The sequence below is a fragment of the Phyllobates terribilis genome, unplaced genomic scaffold, assembly GCF_046119375.1.
Source record: "Phyllobates terribilis strain yellow unplaced genomic scaffold, ASM4611937v1 Scaffold_1__5_contigs__length_1240528914, whole genome shotgun sequence".
NCBI classification, from domain to species: domain Eukaryota; kingdom Metazoa; phylum Chordata; class Amphibia; order Anura; family Dendrobatidae; genus Phyllobates; species Phyllobates terribilis.
The window spans coordinates 1,092,512,263-1,092,532,401 of NW_027362761.1; positions in this window are offsets into that span (position 1 = coordinate 1,092,512,263).

The window sequence follows — 20,139 nt, forward strand, 5'->3', positions numbered from 1 at the left end:
ATCACTTGTTCTTTTCCAGTACATATACTTGTGATTTAAGCTGCATCACCAGTGTCCATATGTGGATTCTGCGATAATTACATATAAACTGTATATATAATGTGGCGTCCTATAGTCTAATCAATGTCTCTGTGCAGAAAAAGATCTGGGTCCTATATTTATACATTTGTTTATCCGTTGAGGTCTTTATTTTTTCTTTTCTTTTATATATTTGATTTAATTCTATGCTCAAATGGATTTCACACTTTTCTTTTTTTTTGCTATTATTATTTTTGTCCTTAGCGCCTGCATGTTGTCTTTTATTTCCCCCATGTCCTCAACCATATATATAAATATATATACAGTAAAATTGCTTTATAGCAGAGTATGAGTCTCTTGTCTCCATTTATTCAGAACTGTAGGAAATATTTGTTATAATTTTTATGCCAGTGTCTGTACAATATATTTATAGATTTCATATTTTTGTTGCAATCTGAAGTAAAGGAAAATCCATGGAATGGTTCTATCCTATCCGCAGGTACATATAATTGCCGGGCTGAATCATATGAGGGAGATGTAAGTAATACACTTATATGGAATACTGTCAGCCATATTTCTGATGTATTTTCTTCATTTGTGCGTCCTAAGAGGAAGAGGAGGAAAGTCACCTCCAGGAGAGCATCTGGGACAGAGGAATACAGTGTTACCTGCTGAACATCTTGGGAGGTGAGGCACAGCTCTGCCATAATAATATCCTGCAGGAAAAACAGGTGGTAAAAGAGGGGCATCGGTCAGATAATGGGCATCCTCCAATGTGATCTCAGGCTGTTTCCAGGCCACGACAACTATGTGAGGATCTGATGATATCTCAGGACGATGGGAACAATTCCTAATATTATTGATCGCAGTCTGTGGGCTGCCATGCCCATGCTGATAACTGGAAAACACTCCAGGGTGGGGTCACCCTAAACTCTTAAGTCACGTTTTTCTTAGCTGGTTTATTTCATTATTATTATTTTTTCGCATGTCGTTTTTTAGGGGGGATTATAGCCTTGGACAAATGTATTTAATATCACAAGATGTTGGTTGCATTCTAATTTGGAGCTGTGCAGATTTTTGTCAGTCATACATTGATCCCAAGAATAAAAAAAGAAAAAATACTAAGCATTAGGGAAGTGTTAAAGACAGGGAGTCTTATAAATGATCACATTTATTATTATTAATAATAATAATAATAATAATATTAATAATAAAATAACATTATTATTATTATTATTATTATTATTATTACTACACACTGCAGCAAAAACAAAGCATTTGCTGTTAGCCAAAGCCAAGAATGGATTTGATGGGAATGTAAATTTTAACTGAAGGACTTATATTTCTTCTTCTTGCTGCACTCACTTCTGACTTGTGTAAAAAAACCAAAAAAAAAACTGCATTAAGCTGCGTTTTTCAACCCTGTAGGTTGGCTCAGTCGTCTGGGCATATACACTACAGACTTTTCAGGCAGAAAATCAGCAAGGTATGCTGGTTGCATGAAACTCAGTGATATTTTACAGCTTTTTTTTATATACATGTTTTTCCTCAATTTATTATATTTATTATTTTTTCTATATTGAAGCTTTTGGGAAAATGTATGATAAGACACCACATCTGAAGCAAAACGCATAAAAAAATGCAAAGAACTCAAAAATTGCACTAAACGTGTAAAAGAAAAATGGGCAGACACACATTCAACTAACATCAGACCACTGCATTTTTTATCACAAAAAATAAGGCAAAAAGACAGAATGAGCAGTGAAAGGAAAACATAACTTTTGCCCGTAATTTTTCTGGTTTTATTTTACCATTTTTTTCTTTTTCAAAAAAATGCAGCAATCAGGTGTAGCCTGAAAGATAATAGGGAAAAATAAATGTTCTATAAACAGGAATTTTTTTATTGTGGCATTTATTCTTTTATTATTATCCTGGGTTATTTTTTTTTTTCTTGCTTCTAGCCTTTTTCCATCCTGATTGCATTTACATGGTCCAGTGAAGAAAAAATATTTTTACTACAGAGTATTGGAACAGGAAAGGAGAGCAAGTGAGCGAGTTGAGCATTTTTTATTTTTGTCCATCAATTTAAGCCATTTTAAAAATAGTTTTTTTCTTCGCTGGACGACTTTCTTAAATGTGATTATATGTGTTGTGGTTTTTTTTTTGGGGGGGGTGAATTGTTGTTGATGTTGTTTTAAATTAAAAATTATATTAATTGTAACATGAAAAATACAACAACTATGTCACAAGCACTAAGGCCACATTCACACCTTCAGTATTTGGTCAGTATTTGACATCAGTATTTGTAAGCCAAAACCAGGAGTGGGTGATAAATCCAGAAGTGGTGCACAGGTTTCTATTATACTTTTCCTCTGATTGTTCCTCTCCTGATTTTGGCTTACAAATACTAATGTAAAATACTGACCAAATACTGAACATGGGAACGTGTCCTAAAACAATATATATATATATATATATATATATATATATATATATATATATATATATATATATATAAAGCCTGAAAAAAACGCATGGATTTAATAAGGTTTCATAAAAGCATCTGCAGCTAATTTTCTCTATATGTGAAACAAAATGTCATTTTAGTTTAGTTTCTATACAGTCAGTAGACAATAGTTTATATTTTGTGTTTTTGATATTCTGGTTCTATTACCATAACCAGATGTAAGTTCATTTCTATCATTTTATCCATCAGTTTTGCAGTTTGAAATCGTTTCTAAAAGCACAGAAGCGTGAAGCAAAAAGCTAATAAAAATGATTGCGCACCCCGGCCTAGATTTGTATGGCAGACATAGGATTCATAATAATATGAATCCTGTGTAATAAGATGTGTAAGAAAGAATCAAGCTTGCCTTTGTAAGGTAAGTGGTGCCCTCTGGTGGGAAAGAATATTAAATGCTGAGTTCTGACTACTGGCATCTGACATGATGTTTGTGTTCTGTATAACTGTATTAATTAGATTTGTATGCTATGTGATATTTTACAGGAGTGACTTTTGAATGAATGAAAAGTGTAGAACAGGTTTAAACAGTTTATTTAGGGTATTATGTGGTGGCAGAATTCAGTGAAAAACCAACTTGTAAAATGGTGTTCAGATGGACCCCTTTGGTGAAACAGTTGAAGACAAGGTTATTCATGATACATAAAGTTTATTTTCTGTTCTTCACACTAATAACACAATGTGCTTGTAGGTTGCAGATCTCATATAGGGCACAGAGGCTTAGTCGTTGCAGTACTCGTCTGGGTGGAGATATTGCATGAAAGTTCCTCTAAGTAACTAACAGACTTCAGAACTCAAAGGCGACGGTTTGCTTTTTCTCATTGGTCACTTGACTTCTCAGCATCCTCAGTTCTGTCTCATACAGACCTACAGATACTGCTTACTTTACACTGCTTTTTATAATCTTTACCTAATGGAATAGTATAACTATTTTTTTGCTAGTTTTTGTTATGCTCATTATCTCCTAAAGGAACATAACATCAGACCACTTGTATTTCTGACTTTAGTTAGTCCGAAGGCATCTAATTTTCCTACACTATAAGCATCTTCACTTCTGACCTTTTTTTTATGACCTTACACTCCCCTATTTTTTTTTTGTTTTTATGTCCCCTGATTAGTCGGTCACACAGACTGAAACCAGTCATGTTGGGGCAACATACAGTGCAATAAGTGCATGGTAGGGAACTTTGATTAGGGGCAGGAACCAGTTCAAGTGTGCTCTAGAAAGGGGGTAGCATCGGAGGTTAGGACATAGGGAATTGCAATCTTCCCCTGTAACGGCGTAATAGGGATGGGAGCCGATCCATACACCTGGAGTTTTTTTTCTCCCGGCACAGCCAGCAGGGGGACACCATTGGGTTGCCCAATGTGGTGGTCCAAGGTGGCACCCAAGTGTCTGCATTTTGCCATTTGCCCATTCTCCCAGAAGGCTGTTAAACTGTTTATTTTCTTTTTCCTGCACTTATTTTCTGCCTCTTTTAGCAAGTAGGTGGCATTTGTTTTAACAGTACGTACTGAATCCTTTATTTTGTATATTGTGGTTTGTTTTATTCACTCTGGGATCTCTTTCTATTTCAGCACACTTTCCTTTCGGTAGGTAATTTATACTCTGCTCTGCCCTTCGGTTCTTTATGAGGAACGTGAAGCGATTGACAGCCTTTTCAGGCAGCAATACAGTGGGGAAAATAAGTATTTGATAAACTTCAGATCTTGCGAGTTTTCTCACCTACAAATAATGGAGAGGTCTGTAATTTTTATCGTAAGTACGCTTCAACTGTGAGAGACAGAATCTAAAAAAAATACAGAAAATCACATTCTATGATTTTTACATAATTTATTTGCATTTTATTGCATGAAATAAGTATTTGATACAATAGAAAAACAGAATTTAATATTTGGTAAAGAAACTTTTGTTTGCAATTACAGCAGTCAGACCTTTCTTGTAGTTCTTGACCAAGTTTGCACACACTGCAGCATGGATTTTGGCCCACTCCTCCATACAGATCTTTCAGGTTTCGGACTGTCGCTGGGCAACATTGTCCTTAGACAGCTATTTGGTCTTGGCCATGGTGGAGAGGTTGGAGTGTGATTGAGTGTGTGGACAGGTGTCTTTTATACAGGTAACAAGTTCAAACAGGTGCAATTAATACAGGTAATGAGTGCAGAGTTGGAGGGCTTCTTAAAGAAAAACTAACAGGTCTGTGAGAGCCAGAATTCTTGCTGGTTGGTAGGTGATCAAATACTTATTTCATGCAATAAAATGCAATTTAATTATTTGAAAATCATATAATGGGATTTTCTTTTTTTTCTTTTTAGATTCTGTCTCTCACAGGTGAAGTGTACCTACGATAAAAATTACAGACCTCTCCATTCTTTGTAGGTGGGAAACCTTTCAAAATCATCAGTGTATCAAATACTTATTTTCCCCACCGTAGGTCCGAGTTGCCATCTTCTAGTCTGTGGTTAGGGCTATTTCAGCTCTCGCAGGAATCAGTAGGGACTGTGGGGTCAGGATATCTAGTGTATCTTGTGTATCCTTGAACCGGCAGGGTCAATTGCAGTTTTTAGTGTGATGCCTATTTACCCAAGTGAGTTGCTACATCATCATGTCATGATGATGGTTTTGTTGCTGTATCCATTCATTTATAGTGATTCTGGTGATGTATTCATTTACTGATGGTGGATCTGGTGATATATTCAAGTAGTGGTGGTGCTTTTGGTTATGTAGTCACGTATTGATGGTTCTGATTATGTATTTCTGTATTGATAGTTGTACTGGTGATGTATTCATATAGTCATGTTGGCTCTGGTTCTGTATTCATGTACTGATGGTGATTCTGGTGATGTATTCCTATATTGTTATTGGGTCTGATCATGTGCACATGTAGCAATCCATAACTTGTTATATAATGTGATAAATGGCTATGTTAATAAGGTATTGTGCCATAATCTATAATCTTTTTTCATTTATATAGTGCCAACATATTCCACAGCGCTTTACAATTCACAAACATTGATCGGCACTGTCCCCATTGGGGCTCACAATCTACATTCCCTATCAGTATGTGTGGGAGGAAACCAGAGAACCCAGAGGAAACCCACAAAAACACGAGGAGAACATACAGACTCCTTGCAGATGTTGTCCTTGGTGGGATTTGAACCCAGGACCCCAGCACCGCAAGGCTGCAGTGCTAACCACTGAACCACCGTTCTGCCATCTAACTGTTATGATCTGCAACAAGTACTAAGGAAAGAAAGGGGAAAGCTATCCCTACAGTAAGACTAAGCTGAATCCCTACGATGTAGCGGACTGCGTCTTCCTTGCAAACAGAACCGCCTTAGTCCTCAGCTAGTCTGAACAAAGACCTATAGCATAAAGGAAGGGGTCCCTAAATGAACTAAGGACTGGAACAAAAATGGGACACCCCCTGAACAGAGATGGTTGTTGCAGAATACAAAAAGATAAACTGACAAAAAGGGACTAGAGGTCCCAGAAAGACCAAACAAACTGACAGAGATAGGCACAGAAGCACCAGGCTAGAAAAACAGTCAAACAACACTGAAGTCTAGCACAGCCAAAAGGGCGGAGCTGGAATATATAGGCAGATGGTCACGTGACCGCAAAACACAAGATGGAAAAAACAAACAGGAGGGTTCTAACAGTACCCTCTCTTTTATGAGGATCCTCCGGATCCTCCAGGCCCAGGCCTATCCGGAAACCTCTTGTGGAATGCTCTAACAAGCCTAGGAGCAGAGACATCATCCGCCCTTACCCAGGAGTTATCTTCAGGACCGAAAGGAGACGAGATACTGTAATCTCCCTCTATGCCATCTAGAATTCAAGATACGAGAAATTTCATATTCGCCTTCTTCCACCACAGGAGGAACTGTGACAGTGGCGTCCCTATCTGATGCATCAGCCTTTTTCAAAAAGAAAACATGAAACACAGGATTAACCTCCTTACGTTTCCTGTCAAAATACTTCTTGGACTTCTTGTTAGCCTCTTGAAGGTTGCAACGTACATTAGTCCAAACTCTCTCCAAATCACCGGAAAAATTCTCCTCCTCCGGCACCGCCGACCCCAATTTGGAGAACGAACCAAAAGACTGATGTCTCCCAGTACAACAAAAAAAAGGAGAACACCCAGCAGAGGTGGATGTATGATTGTTAAGAGTAAATTCTGCGAGAGGCAGAAACTCAGACCACACCTCTTGATTGTCCGCCACAAAACATCGCAAAAACTGTTCTACATCCTGGTTCTTTCTTTCAGTCTATCCATTAGACTCAGGATGATACCCAGACGAAAATGACAAATGGACTCCCAACCTGTCACAAAAAGCACGCCAAAAGCGAGCCACAAACTGAGGTCCTCTATCAGAAACAATATCCGTGGGAACGCCATGAAGCTTGACAATCTCCTTAACAAACGCCTTAGCGAGTGTCTTGGCGCAGGGCAACTTAATGAATGGAACCAAATGACACATCTTACTAAAACGGTCCACGACCACCCAGATGACAGTAAAACCCTCGGACACAGGCAGATCAGTAATAAAATCCATTGTGAAATGCGTCCAAGGCGCACTAGGAACCTCCAGAGGGCAAAGCAACCCCGCAGCATGAGTATGTGAAGCCTTTGACCTAGCGCACACCGTACATTGATGCACCCACTTGATGACTTCTTTCTGCCATTCAGGCCATCAAAAGCTGCGACTGATAAGTCTCTTAATTTCAGATATTCCTGGATGACCTGCCAAACGAGACTCATGACACTCCACAAACAAATCTCTCCTAAAGGTTCTAGGCCCGAACAACCTCCCATGGGGAGTGTTAGATGGAGCATCATCTTGAGCTTTCAGAATCCCATTCTCCAAAACAGAGTCCAATGCTGCCACCACACCTCCTTTCTGTAAAATGCTCTCCTCCTCCTCGGCACCGACCGTAGGAGAGAAGCTGCGAGATAAAGCATCGGCTTTAACATTCTTAGTACCAGGGATATAGGTAACAGAAAAATGAAACCGAGAAAAAAAAAGTGCCCACCTAGCTTGATGGGCATTCAAGCGCTTGGCAGCATCCAGATAGATCAAATTCTTATGATCTGTGAAAACCTGAATAGGAAATCTAGCGCCTTCCAAAAAATGACGCCAGTGTTCAAACGCAAGTTTAATAGCCAGCAACTCCCGATTTCCAACATCATAATTCAGTTCGGTTTCCGAATTTTTTTTCGAAAAGAAGGCACAAGGATGTACTCCATCTCTGTTCTCCTGAGACAAAACTGCTCCGACCCCCACCGATGAAGCATCGACCTCGACCAAAAAAGGCTTGGTCTCATCAGGCTGTATAAGGATAGGGGCAGAACTGAACCTCTCTTTGAGATACTTAAACGCTTCAATGGCCTCAGTAGTCCACTGGACCGTATTCACACCTTTCCTGGTGAGATCGGTTAGAGGCTTAACAATTACAGAAAAATTCTTAATGAATTTCCTGTAATAATTGGCAAAACCCAAAAGTCTCTGTATAGATTTCAAACCAATAGGCCTAGGCCATTCCTGCACAGCCTGAACCTGCACTGGGTCCATCTGAAAGCCCTCGCTGCAGACAATGTAGCCCAAAAAACTAATTTTCTGCACAGCGAACTCACATTTCTCCAGCTTAGCAAAGAGTGAATTATCACTCAATAACTGCAAAACTTCACTTACTGTAGCATCGGCGTCTCTGCCTCCTGCCCGGCAGAGACGCCGTCCCCCTTACCGCCGCAGTCCTGCTCCGGCATCTTTTGGCCTCCCTGCAGCTGCTGCTGGTGCACGCAGCCTCCCCGGCTCTGTGTTTAGGGCGCGCGCTCCCTCCCTCTTAAAGGGGCCCTGCGCGCTGTCCTAAAAAGTCCCCGGCCAATGGCCGGAGGACTTCCCCTATAAAAGGCACCTCCTCCAATACGGAGGTGCCCGTGCAAGGTTGTAGCTTTGAGTGTGATACTCTGCTTCAGCCCTCAGGTCCCGCTGCTAGCCTGACTACCAGTCCAGCCCGCCAGCCAGACTACAAGTCCAGCCCGCCAGCCTGACTACAAGTCCAGCCCACCAGCCGGACTACAAGTCCAGCCTGCCAGCCTGACTACAAGTCCAGCCCGCCAGCCTGACTACAAGTCCAGTCCGCCAGCCTGCCTACTAGTCCAGTCCGCCTGCTTGTCTACTCTCCAGCCCGACATTCTGTCTACAGTCCAGTCCACCAGTCTGTCTATGGGCTCTGCCCGCCTGCTTACCTGGAAGCACCTGCCTGTTACCTGCCGTGCCTACCAGCCAGCCTGCCTGGAGGCTCCTGCCTGTTACCTGCCGTGCCTGCCAGCTCGCTTACCTAGAAGCACCTGCCTGTTACCTGTCGTGCCTACCAGCCAGCCTACCTGGAGGCCCCTGCCTGTTACCTGCCGTGCCTGCCAGTCCGTCTGCCCGGATCACCCATCAGCCTGCCTGCCGTGCTCATCTGCTGTACTGGTCAGTCCCTGCCTTCTGACCCGTGGGAGTCACCTGCTCTCATACAAGGTCGGTCCCCAGAGTAGCACCTGGTCCCTCGGCCCGGTCCTTCCCTGGTCACGGAGTCGATTGAGCCGCCGTATGGCCTTGGTCGGTCCGAGTTGATACCTAGTTACGCCCCTCTGGTCCCTCCTTGCACTGCAGCACAGAGGTTCCACCACCCGGATCCGTAAGAGTTTGCACAGGCCATGGAACCCGGTGGCTCTCAGGCCCCTTCGCTTGCTGACCTGTACCAGGAGGTTTCTCGTCAGACATCCCAACAGGAAACCATCCTGACCTACCTGTGGTCTGTCAACTCTCACCTGGACATGCTGTCTGTCCCACCTGTGTCCGCCTCAAGTCGAGCGACACCCGCCCCGGCAGCGCCGCTACCTACCAATACCACGGCATCCAGCCTAGGACCCCGGCTTTCTGCGCCTCCTCGTTTCGGAGGTGACCCCGTCCTATGTCGGGGCTTTCTGAACCAGTGCACGCTGCACTTTGAACTTCTGCCACATCAGTTTCCCTCCGACCGGGCCAAGATGGCGTTCATCATGTCTCACCTCACCGGGGAACCATTGGCATGGCTTAACCCTCTATGGGAGAGAGGGGATTCCCTGGTGTCCGATCTTCCGGCTTTCCTCACTGCCTTCCGTAAGGTCTTCGATGAGCCTGGACGAAGGATCTCTACTGCCTCCTCATTGCTCCGTCTCGGCCAAGGGAGTCTCACCGTGGCCCAGTATGCCATACGGTTCCGTACCCTCACTTCTGAGCTTGCCTGGGACAACGAGGCCCTGGTGTCCTCCTTCTGGGAGGGCCTTTCCGGTCGGATTAAGGACGAGTTAGCCAGCCGGGACGTTCCTACCATCCTGGGTGACCTGGTGTCACTAGCAACCCGGATTGACATCCGTTTCCTAGAACGTGCTAAGGAGACTACCCGGGAGAGAAGATTTCCTCGTCTTGCTCCTGCTTTCCAGAAACCGGCCTCCCAATCAGCAACTCCCCGGGCACGCTCGCCCGAACCTATGCAGATCGACCAGACCAAGATGGTCAAATCTCGCCAAGAGACACGCCGAGCCGAGGGGAGCTGTTTCTACTGTGGTAGCAAGGAGCACCTGATTCGTTCCTGCCCAGTGAAGCCGGGAAACTCCAGTGTCTAGGACCGCTCGGAGAGGTCGTCCTAGGCAAAAGTAAATCCTCTCCGTTCTTGACTTTATCCGTCTCTATTTCCTGTGGAGAGAACCGCTTCTTTGAAACCGCACATCTGGATTCTGGAGCCGCTGGGAATCTCATATCCCTGTCTCTTGTAGAGAAGTATCAGATTCCTACCAAACCTCTGGCCGAACCATTGGCAGTCGCTTCCGTGGATGGAAGACTCCTTCCGGTGACCATCTTGCTCGTCACAGAGCCCGTAACCCTGCAGGTGGGAATGCTGCACTCAGAGAGGATTTCCTTCCATGTGCTTTCCTACTCTCTCACCCCCTTTTGCTAGGTCTACCCTGGCTACAGAAACATGAACCCATTCTGAATTGGCAATCCGGTGAGGTGCTCCGTTGGGGGCAGGATTGCCATGAGACCTGCCTGGTTCCGGTTCGCCCGGCTCGACCCCCATCTACTCCGACTAATTTACCCGGTCTACATGCACCCTACTGGTCCTATGCTGATGTCTTCGACAAGAAGGAGGCAGAGACTCTGCCACCCCATAGGCCATATGATTGCCCTATCGACCTGATACCCGGTGCCACTCCACCCAGAGGGCGTATCTACCCGTTGTCGTTGGCCGAAACCCGGGCCATGTCGGAGTACATCGAAGAAAATCTGGCTAGGGGATTCATCCGGAAATCTTCCTTCCCAGCAGGAGCCGGATTCTTCTTCGTTAATAAGAAAGACGGTTCACTACGTCCATGTATCGATTATAGACGACTCAATCAAATCACTGTCAAAACAAATACCCCCTGCCGCTCATCTCTGAGCTGTTCGACCGCCTTAAAGGAGCCAAGATCTTCACCAAGCTCGATCTTCGCGGGGCGTATAACCTGGTCCGGATCCAACAAGGAGACGAGTGGAAGATGGCATTCAATACCCGGGACGGTCATTATGAATACCGTATGATGCCCTTCGGTCTCCGTAATGCTCCCGCCGTCCTCCAAGAATTTGTTAATGACATCTTCCGTGACCTCTTATATTCTTGCGTGGTGGTGTACCTGGACGACATCTTGGTCTTCTCTTCGGATCTTCCCTCACATCGGAGGGATGTTGGTCAGGTCCTGCTTAGGCTCAGGCAGAATCACCTATATGCAAAATTTGAGAAATGCCTCTTCGAGCAGTCCTCTCTTCAGTTCCTGGGCTATATTATCTCTAAGACAGGTCTACAGATGGACTCCGAGAAGGTCTCCGCCGTCTTAAAGTGGCCCCGTCCGGAGGGATTGAAGGCGATTCAGCGATTCCTGGGCTTCGCCAACTATTACCATCTCTTCATCCCACATTTCTCTTCCCGGACTGCTCCCATCTCTGCGCTCACCAGAAAGGGAGCAAATCCTAAGGAATTGCCGTCCGAAGCGGAGGAGGCCTTCCTCTCTTTAAAACAAGCCTTCTCTTCTGCCCCTGTGCTACACCGTCCGGATAACAACAAACAATTCTGACCCAGAGATCTCCATCCGGAAGAATGGTAACCTGCGGCTTCTTCTCCAAACTCTTCTCCTCGTCTGATCGCAACTACTCCATAGGAGACCGAGAACTGCTAGCCATCAAATTGGCGCTGGAGGAGTGGCGTTACTTGCTCGAGGGGACTCTGCACCCAGTGGTCATCTATACTGACCACAAAAGCTTGGCTTATCTTCAGAACGCCCAAAGACTCAATCCGCGTCAGGCCCGGTGGTCTTTGTTTTTCGCCCACTTTAACTTTACCCTACATTACTGCCTGGCGGACAAGAACATTAAAGCAGATGTGACTCGCCCAGGGTGATGGGGACGACTCCGTACCCGGGCCTTTGCCTGGCCTTGGGGATGTCGCGGTGGTCGGCTCCCGGGCCCATACCCTGGGGTCACTCTTTAAAAGGATGGATAATTGTTAAGTTTATAAAAGTTCGTGACGCCACCTGTGGTGTCTGGTGAGGATCACCAGCACTGTAGCAGTCCACTGAGGCCGGTGTTGTGGCAGCTTAGATGGTATCGCTCCCCACAGGTGGAGCAGGGCCTCAGGGCAGCGTAGGAGGGGGGATGCAGGACAGAGGGGACCCAGCCAGGTCAGAGCAAGAATAGGAGCACACACGAAAGTCACTTCAGTACCTTTTACTGATGGAAATTCAGGCACATCCCAGAGCACTGTAGGGTGAGGGGTGCACGTCCGGATTCTCCCCAGTGAGCGGGTTAGGGCCTCCTGTTTCTTGCCTCTCTGTAGTAAGTTTCTGACCTGCCTGGAGCTAGGCCTAACTTGGTTTCTATTCTGCACCTGCTGACTTGGTGATAGGGCCTTCTGTTGGAGATCACTCTCCCTATTCTCTGTGGTCTCCGTGATTCCTGACCCTGGTACGTATCAGCTTTTGGTGATCCTGGGACATGTAGTTCACCAGGGGTTCCGGTTGTTTTCTACTGGTCATGAAGATCCACGTAGACTCGGACCCGGTGTCCGGTATATGCTTCTGGGGTGAGCTTGTAAAGCTCCTCTGCCCCCTATGTTGCTCTCTTCCACTTGTCTTCGGCCCCACTCAGGCCCTCACCAGGCTACACACACTGCAGCCGGGACGCTGCTCTTCTTCGCCGCTCTCAGAGTGTCGGCACACTCCTAGCTCTCTATCCTGAGCTCTGTGAGTTCTAGTCTGGACTCACTCTACAGACTATACTGGACTCTTTCTGCAGGAACTGCTAGGCTCTGGCTCGACTGCACTGACTCCTTCTGTTTCTGAGCAGGAACTGCTGAATCACTGAGCTGCCTAGCTCCACCTTCCCTATTTATATCCCTATCTGGCTCCATGTGGTGGTCTGAGGTGGAAGGTGGAGGTATGTGTATGCTGTGGGGGCCTCTTGTGGAGAAATCCGGCAATGCACCCCTCTAGGATCTGTGGTACCAAGCGCAGCTGGGCGCCACAAATGGCTTGTCCCGATCCTTCCTGTCTTCCGATCAAGAGGAGGAGCCTATGCATATCATCGATCCCTCCAAAGTGATGAATGTGGCCCCCTTGGATCTGTCTCGTCTCCCACCCGGTAAGACGTTTGTAGCAGTTCCGGATTGTAAGAAGGTTCTTCACTGGGGTCATTCATCCAAATTAGCCGGCCATGCTGGCCAGAAGAAGACCTTCCTGCTCATTACCCAGCATTACTGGTGGCCTACCCTGCGCTAGGATGTGGTAGACTTCGTCACGGCCTGTTCGTCCTGTGCCAGCAACAAGGTTCCCAGACATCTTCCTGCCGGCCGTCTTCTGCCTCTTCCCGTACCTGCTGCCCCGTGGCAACACATTGCTATGGACTTTGCTATGGATCTCCCTGTTTCTGCTGGTTGTACGATCATTTGGGTGGTCGCTGACCGCTTTTCTAAAATGGCCCACTTCATCCCTCTGCCTGGTCTCCCGTCTGCATCTGTGCTGGCTAAGGACTTCATCCGTCACATCTTTCGTCTCCACGGCCTACCACACCACATTGTGTCTGATCGAGGGGTCCAGTTCACTTCGCGCTTCTGGAGAGCTACGTGTAAGCTACTGGATATCACCCTGGATTTCTCCTCCGCTTACCATCCGCAGTCCAATGGCCAAGTAGAGCATATCAACCAGATCTTTACCAGCTACCTCTGGCACTTCGTCAACGCTCACCATACCGATTTGGTGGAGCTCCTACCATGGGCCAAGTTCTCCTACAACAACCATGAGAGCGAATATTCTTCCAAGTCCCCGTTCTTTGTGGTCTACGGTCAACATCCCCGGATTCAGTTTCCCGTCTCCGCTTCAGTGGACAACCCGGCCGCGGAGTCTCTGGTCAGCGAATTTTCCACTATTTCGGAGGACACTAGATCCGCACTTCTTCAATCCTCCGAGCGGATGAAGAAGCATGCTGATAAGAGACGTCTGGATCCACCTCAATTCCGTCCGGGAGACAAGGTTTGGCTCTCCTCCAAACATGTTCGTCTCAAAATACCCTCCTATAAGTTGGGTCCACGGTTCATCGGCCCATTTGAAGTCCTCAAGCAAATCAACCCAGTAGCCTACAAGTTAAAACTCCTGGCCACCTTACGGATTCCCAACTCCTTCCACGTATCTCTCCTCAAACCAATTGTGCTTAATTCTTTTTCCAACAATTCAGGTACCTCCCCAGCTCCGGTCTCCGCTGAGGATGTCTATGAGGTAGAGAACATTCTGGCCACCAAGAGGGTAAGAGGAAAAACCTTTTTTCTGGTGGATTGGAAGGGGTTTGGCCCAGAGGAGAGAACTTGGGAACCCAGGGAGAACATCCACGCCCCGCTTCTCCTTAAAAAATTTCTTGCTGGCCTGAAAAAGAGGGGGCATAAAGGGGGAGTACAGTAGCATCGGCGTCTCTGCCTCCTGCCCGGCAGAGACGCCGTCCCCCTTACCGCCACGGTCCTGCTCCGGCGTCTTCTGGCCTCCCTGCAGCTGCTGCTGGTGCACGCAGCCTCCCCGGCTCTGTGCTTAGGGCGCGCGTGCGCTCCCTCCCTCTTAAAGGGGCCGCGCGCGGCGTCCTAAAAAGTCCCCTATAAAAGGCACCTCCTCCAATATGGAGGTGCCCGTGCAAGGTTGTAGCTTTGTGTGTGATACTTTGCTTCAGCCCTCAGGTCCCGCTGCTAGCCTGACTACCAGTCCAGCCCGCCAGCCAGACTACATGTCCAGCCCGCCAGCCAGACTACATGTCCAGCCCGCCAGCCAGACTACAAGTCCAGCCCGACAGTCTGACTACAAGTCCAGCCTGCCAGCCTGACTACAAGTCCAGCCCGCCAGCCAGACTACAAGTCCAGCCCGCCAGCCAGACTACAAGTCCAGCCCGCCAGTCTGACTACAAGTCCAGCCTGCCAGCCTGACTACAAGTCCAGCCCGCCAGCCTGACTACAAGTCCAGCCCGCCAGCCTGACTACTAGTCCAGTCCACCTGCTTGTCTACTCTCCAGCCCGACAGTCTGTCTACAGTCCAGTCCGCCAGTCTGTCTATGGGCTCTGCCCGCCTGCTTACCTGGAAGCACCTGCCTGTTACCTGCCGTGCCTACCAGCCAGCCTACCTGGAGGCTCCTGCCTGTTACCTGCCGTGCCTGCCAGCTTGCTTACCTAGAAGCACCTGCCTGTTACCTGCCGTGCCTACCAGCCAGCCTACCTGGAGGCTCCTGCCTGTTACCTGCCGTGCCTGCCAGTCCATCTGCCCGGATCACCCATCAGCCTGCCTGCCGTGCTCATCTGCTGTACCGGTCAGTCCCTGCCTTCTGACCCGTGGGAGTCACCTGCTCTCATACAAGGTCGGTCCCGAGAGTAGCACATGGTCCCTCTGCTCGGTCCTTCCCTGGTCACGGAGTCGATTGAGCCACCGTACGGCCTTGGTCGGTCCGAGTTGATACCTAGTTATGCCCCTCTGGTCCCTCCTTGCACCGCAGCACAGAGGTTCAACCACCCGGATCCGTAACACGTACACTCTGCCAATGGGACTCCAGATCTGGCAAATAAATCAAAATGTCATCTAAATACACAACCACATTTTTACCACTCAAAGGTCTCAGGATGTCATTAATAAGGTTCTGAAAAAATGCAGGTGCATTGGTAAGACCAAAAGACATCACCAGGTTCTCAAAATGACCTACCGGAGTGTTAAAAGCAGTTTTCCATTCATCACCCTCCTTCACTCATAACAAATTGTATGCCCCCCGGAGATCAATCTTAGAGAACCACTGGGCCCCCACTAACTGGTTAAACAAGTCAGGAATTAACAGCAATGGGTAGGAATTGCGTAGGGTAATCTTATTAATTTCACGAAAATCCAGACATGAACGTAAACCCCCGTCCTTTTTTTAAACAAAGAAAAATCCAACTGCCACAGGCGACTTAGAAGGTCTAATGTGACCAGCAGCGAGGCTAGTCTGTATGTACTCCTCCAAGGCCTTTCTTTCAGGAATAGTCAGATTAAACAAGCAACTCTTGGGAAGAGTAGCTCCCGGAACAAACTCAATGGCGCAATCATAATCCCTATGAGGAGGTAAAACTTGCGACTCCTCCTCCAAAAATTTTGAATAGGTACAGGTAATTCCCCTTTTTCAACAGCCGCAATGCGACCATTACAACATTTATCATAGCACTTCGGACTCCAAGACTTTATCATATTAGTAGATCAGTCCAGCAAAGGATTGTGCAGTTTTAACCAAGGCAATCCTAGAACGACCGGAGAGGGTAAATTATTTAATACAACCAAGTCCAAAATTTCTTGGTGAAGTCCATTGATATTGAGGGGAAATACAGCAACCTTGTGAGTAATACATTTCAAGGGAGTGTTATCAATTGCAATCACAGAAATAGGTGATGACAAAGGTTTGGATTTCAATTTAAGTTTTTCCAAAAACCCTTTATCAATCACATTAAGTGTTGAACTACAATCCACAAATACCTGAAATTCAATAAAATTTTCCTACAAAGTAGTACTCCGTGAAAGAAATACTCCTGCAGAGCGTAAACAAGCTATACTGGCGTACCTGACCTTTTTTTTTTCTTTACTTAAATGAAGCTCACAAAACTTAATCAAATGGTCAGCTTTACCACAATAAAGACACAATCCCTCAGAGAACCTCCGGTCTCTTTCCTGAGAGCGGAGCGACATCGCCCCAACCTCCATCGGTTCTCCGCCGTCTGAGCAGATTTTCTGGGGACTAGGACCTGGCATTACAGGAGTCTTTACCTCATTCAGCCTAGATCTCAGCCTCCTATCCACACGAACAGTTAATTGCATGGCATCCTGCAGAGTCTCAGGTGCGGGGAATGCAATTAGCAAATCCTTAACCCTTTCACTCAGACCAGCAAGAAATAGACATTTCAGAGCAGGATCATTACATTTGACTTCTGAAGCCCATCTTCTAAAGTGTGTGCAATAATTTTCAACATCACCTGACCTCTGTTTCAAACTCCTGAGTTCTGCCTCAGCAGATGTGATTCGATCAGGATCGTCATATAATAGACCCATAGCAGAAAAAAATTCATCTACGGACCTTAAGCATGGATCATTAGGTTGGAGAGAAAAGGGCCACCCTTGTGGTTCATTGCCCAAAAGTGACATAATAAAACCAATGTGTTGTGATTCATTCCCAGAGGACCTTGGTCTCAAACAAAAATATAACAAACAAGCATTTTTAAAGGAAAACAAATCTGGCTATTTACCATCAAAACATCAGGCAGTCCTACCTTGGGTTCCACAAAATGCGCTCCAGAACAGCTACTCACGTGTTTCTGGAGCTCGGCCACCTCCAGAGACAGTCCCTGCAAGCGTTGAGCCAAATCCTGGATGGAAGCCATACTGATCCCCGAATTTCTTTCCTTTTGTTTTTTTTTTGGGCTGGACTTACTGTTATGATCTGCAACAAGTACTAAGGAAAGAAAGGGGAAAGCTATCCCTACAGTAAGACTAAGCTAAATCCCTACGATGTAGCGGGCTGCGTCTTCCTTACGAACAGACCCGCCTTAGTCCTCGGCTAGTCTGAACGAAGACCTATAGCATAAAGGAAGGGGTCCCTAAAAGAACTAAGGACTGGAACAAAAATGGGACACCTCCTGAACAGAGAAGGTTGTTGCAGAACACAAAAAGATAAACTGACAAAAAGGGACTAGAGGTCCCAGAAAGACCAAGCAAACTGACAGAGATAGGCACAGAAGCACCTGGCTAGAAAAACAGTCAAACAACACTGAAGTCCAGCACAGCCAAAAGGGCGGAGCTGGAATATATAGGCAGATGGTCACGTGACCGCAAAACACAAGATGGAAAAAACAAACAGGAGGGTTCTAGCACTAACAAGTTAAGGATTACTACATCTTTATTTATGTTAGGAGCATTGATTATAAAGTTAAGCACTGTAGGATGCCAAATCCTAAAAGTGTGTAATACACTCACTGTGAGGATTCGGCTCTACTTGCCAGTGGTACCAGTGGTTATCACATGACAGCTCATATGTAATTTGCATACTTATGGTCACGTGCCAACTAGCTTCCCTTCTTCCTATGCTGAAATAATCTTTTGCCCCCGCTATGTATTGAGTAATGGCTGTGTCCAACCATGCAGATCTGCTGTAGTTCATGATCGGCACATACCACAGCTCCTGGCCAGGAGAGAAAGCATAAGTCACTTATGATAAGTGAGTATACAGACGAAACAGTTAGAGTTTGCAGCTGAAACTGTACCTGCGTCTATACAGTGCTCAGGAGCAGGCCCAGACTGACAATCTGGCCCTACGGGCAGATTCCCAATGGGCCGCTGATACAGTGGGCCAATTGGCCTGCTTCCTTATTATCTGACTGGTCTGTGTGCAGCAGTGCAGATGCGATCCTGTCCTCAGCAACTTGTACGCTGAACTCAATCCTGTGCACCTGACTTAGTATGACAGAACAAAAGAAGGATGCAGCTGTAAATTTCCCTATAATTGGGGCCCGGGAGGAAGGTTAGACGCCCGCTCACGGTGTCACCTCATACAGGGTTGGGTGGGGGTAGGGGCACTTTTTATAAAATTATAACTTTTATGTTACCACTTTTTTTGCCCTGGGTTCAACCAATCAAAAAACATGCATGCCTTGCAGGAGAACACTGGCCAATGAACGCTTTCACATCAGACTGATAGAAGAGGTGATTGGCTAGTGTTCCTGTCCTCCTGCATGGCGCGCTTCTGAAAGGTAGGAGAGATAGCCAGCAACCAAGTTGCAAGATAAGTCGAACAACCTGTGTGTGGTCACAGGGAGAGATAGAGCAGCTCCAGTTCACACCGTGACAGCTTCTCCTGCTCTGGTCAACAGTCCTCGCATAGTAGGAGAGAGGGGGAAAGTGCTGTGACAGTGCTGCTGTGAGCAGGAGAAGTTGAGGAGCTGCACATGTACATTAGCCTACCCTGCAGCACAGAGGAGAGTGTGTTACTTGTATGTGAGGTACAGTGACAAGAAAAAGGGTGACAATGTTTTGCACTTTTGACTTTCAGGCTCCATATCTTACCATTCACTACTGCTTCTAACGTGAGACTACCATCATTTTATAGACAATCATCTTGGCTATCTCATACATAAATTTGACTTGCAACTATGCAGATTCCTGTCATGTCATTGCGTTGTTACTGTTTTGCTCCTCATGGTAGAAAAATCTTTTTCTCCCTGAATACTACAAATTACGGCCTGTTCTCACATTCCCTAATATCTCAGTGTGTTATTAGGTTGATTCCCATGCGAAAGGTCACTGGTTCAAATCAAGGAGCAGCCATGAAGATTTCCCAATAAAAGAGAAACAGCATCATCCGGCTCATCGATAGCGGTCTCCAGGCGTAAAAAATTGCCAAACTGTATCATGTGAGTGCCATGAAAGTTTGAAGAATGCAAAATGAAGTCTGTCCATCCATTCAAAAGCTAAGAGGTGGACATCCAGGCATAATATCGGAGTCAACAAGTCGGCTCATCACAAGGTCTATTGGTCCTGGCGTGACAAACACGGCAGTGGAGGTGGCTCATATGCTTCGTAATAGTGAGATCACAGATGACCGTGCGGCGCATGTTACACAAGTCAAGAACGGTGGCCCAAAAAAATGTGAAGAATCCTCGACTCCAATATCGTCATCTATAGCGTCAGCTTGCAGTAAAAGTACAAAAAGTGGACAGTAGAAGATTGGAAACGGGTGATTTGGAGTGATGAGACGAAAGCCAATAGACTAGGCTCTGATGGGTGCAAAAGGGTTTGGAAGAAACAAGGAAAAAATGGGCTAACGGATCGAGAAATTTAAGAAAATGTCAAGTTTGGTGGAGGAAGCCTGATCAAATGGGATTGTTTCACTACCAAAGGAGTTGAATACTTGACTAGGACCGATGGTGGTCTCAATGCTGAGCTAAATGGGAGTATCCTACAAGAGGAGTTACTTCGTACACTCGAGTACTATGGGTATGAAAA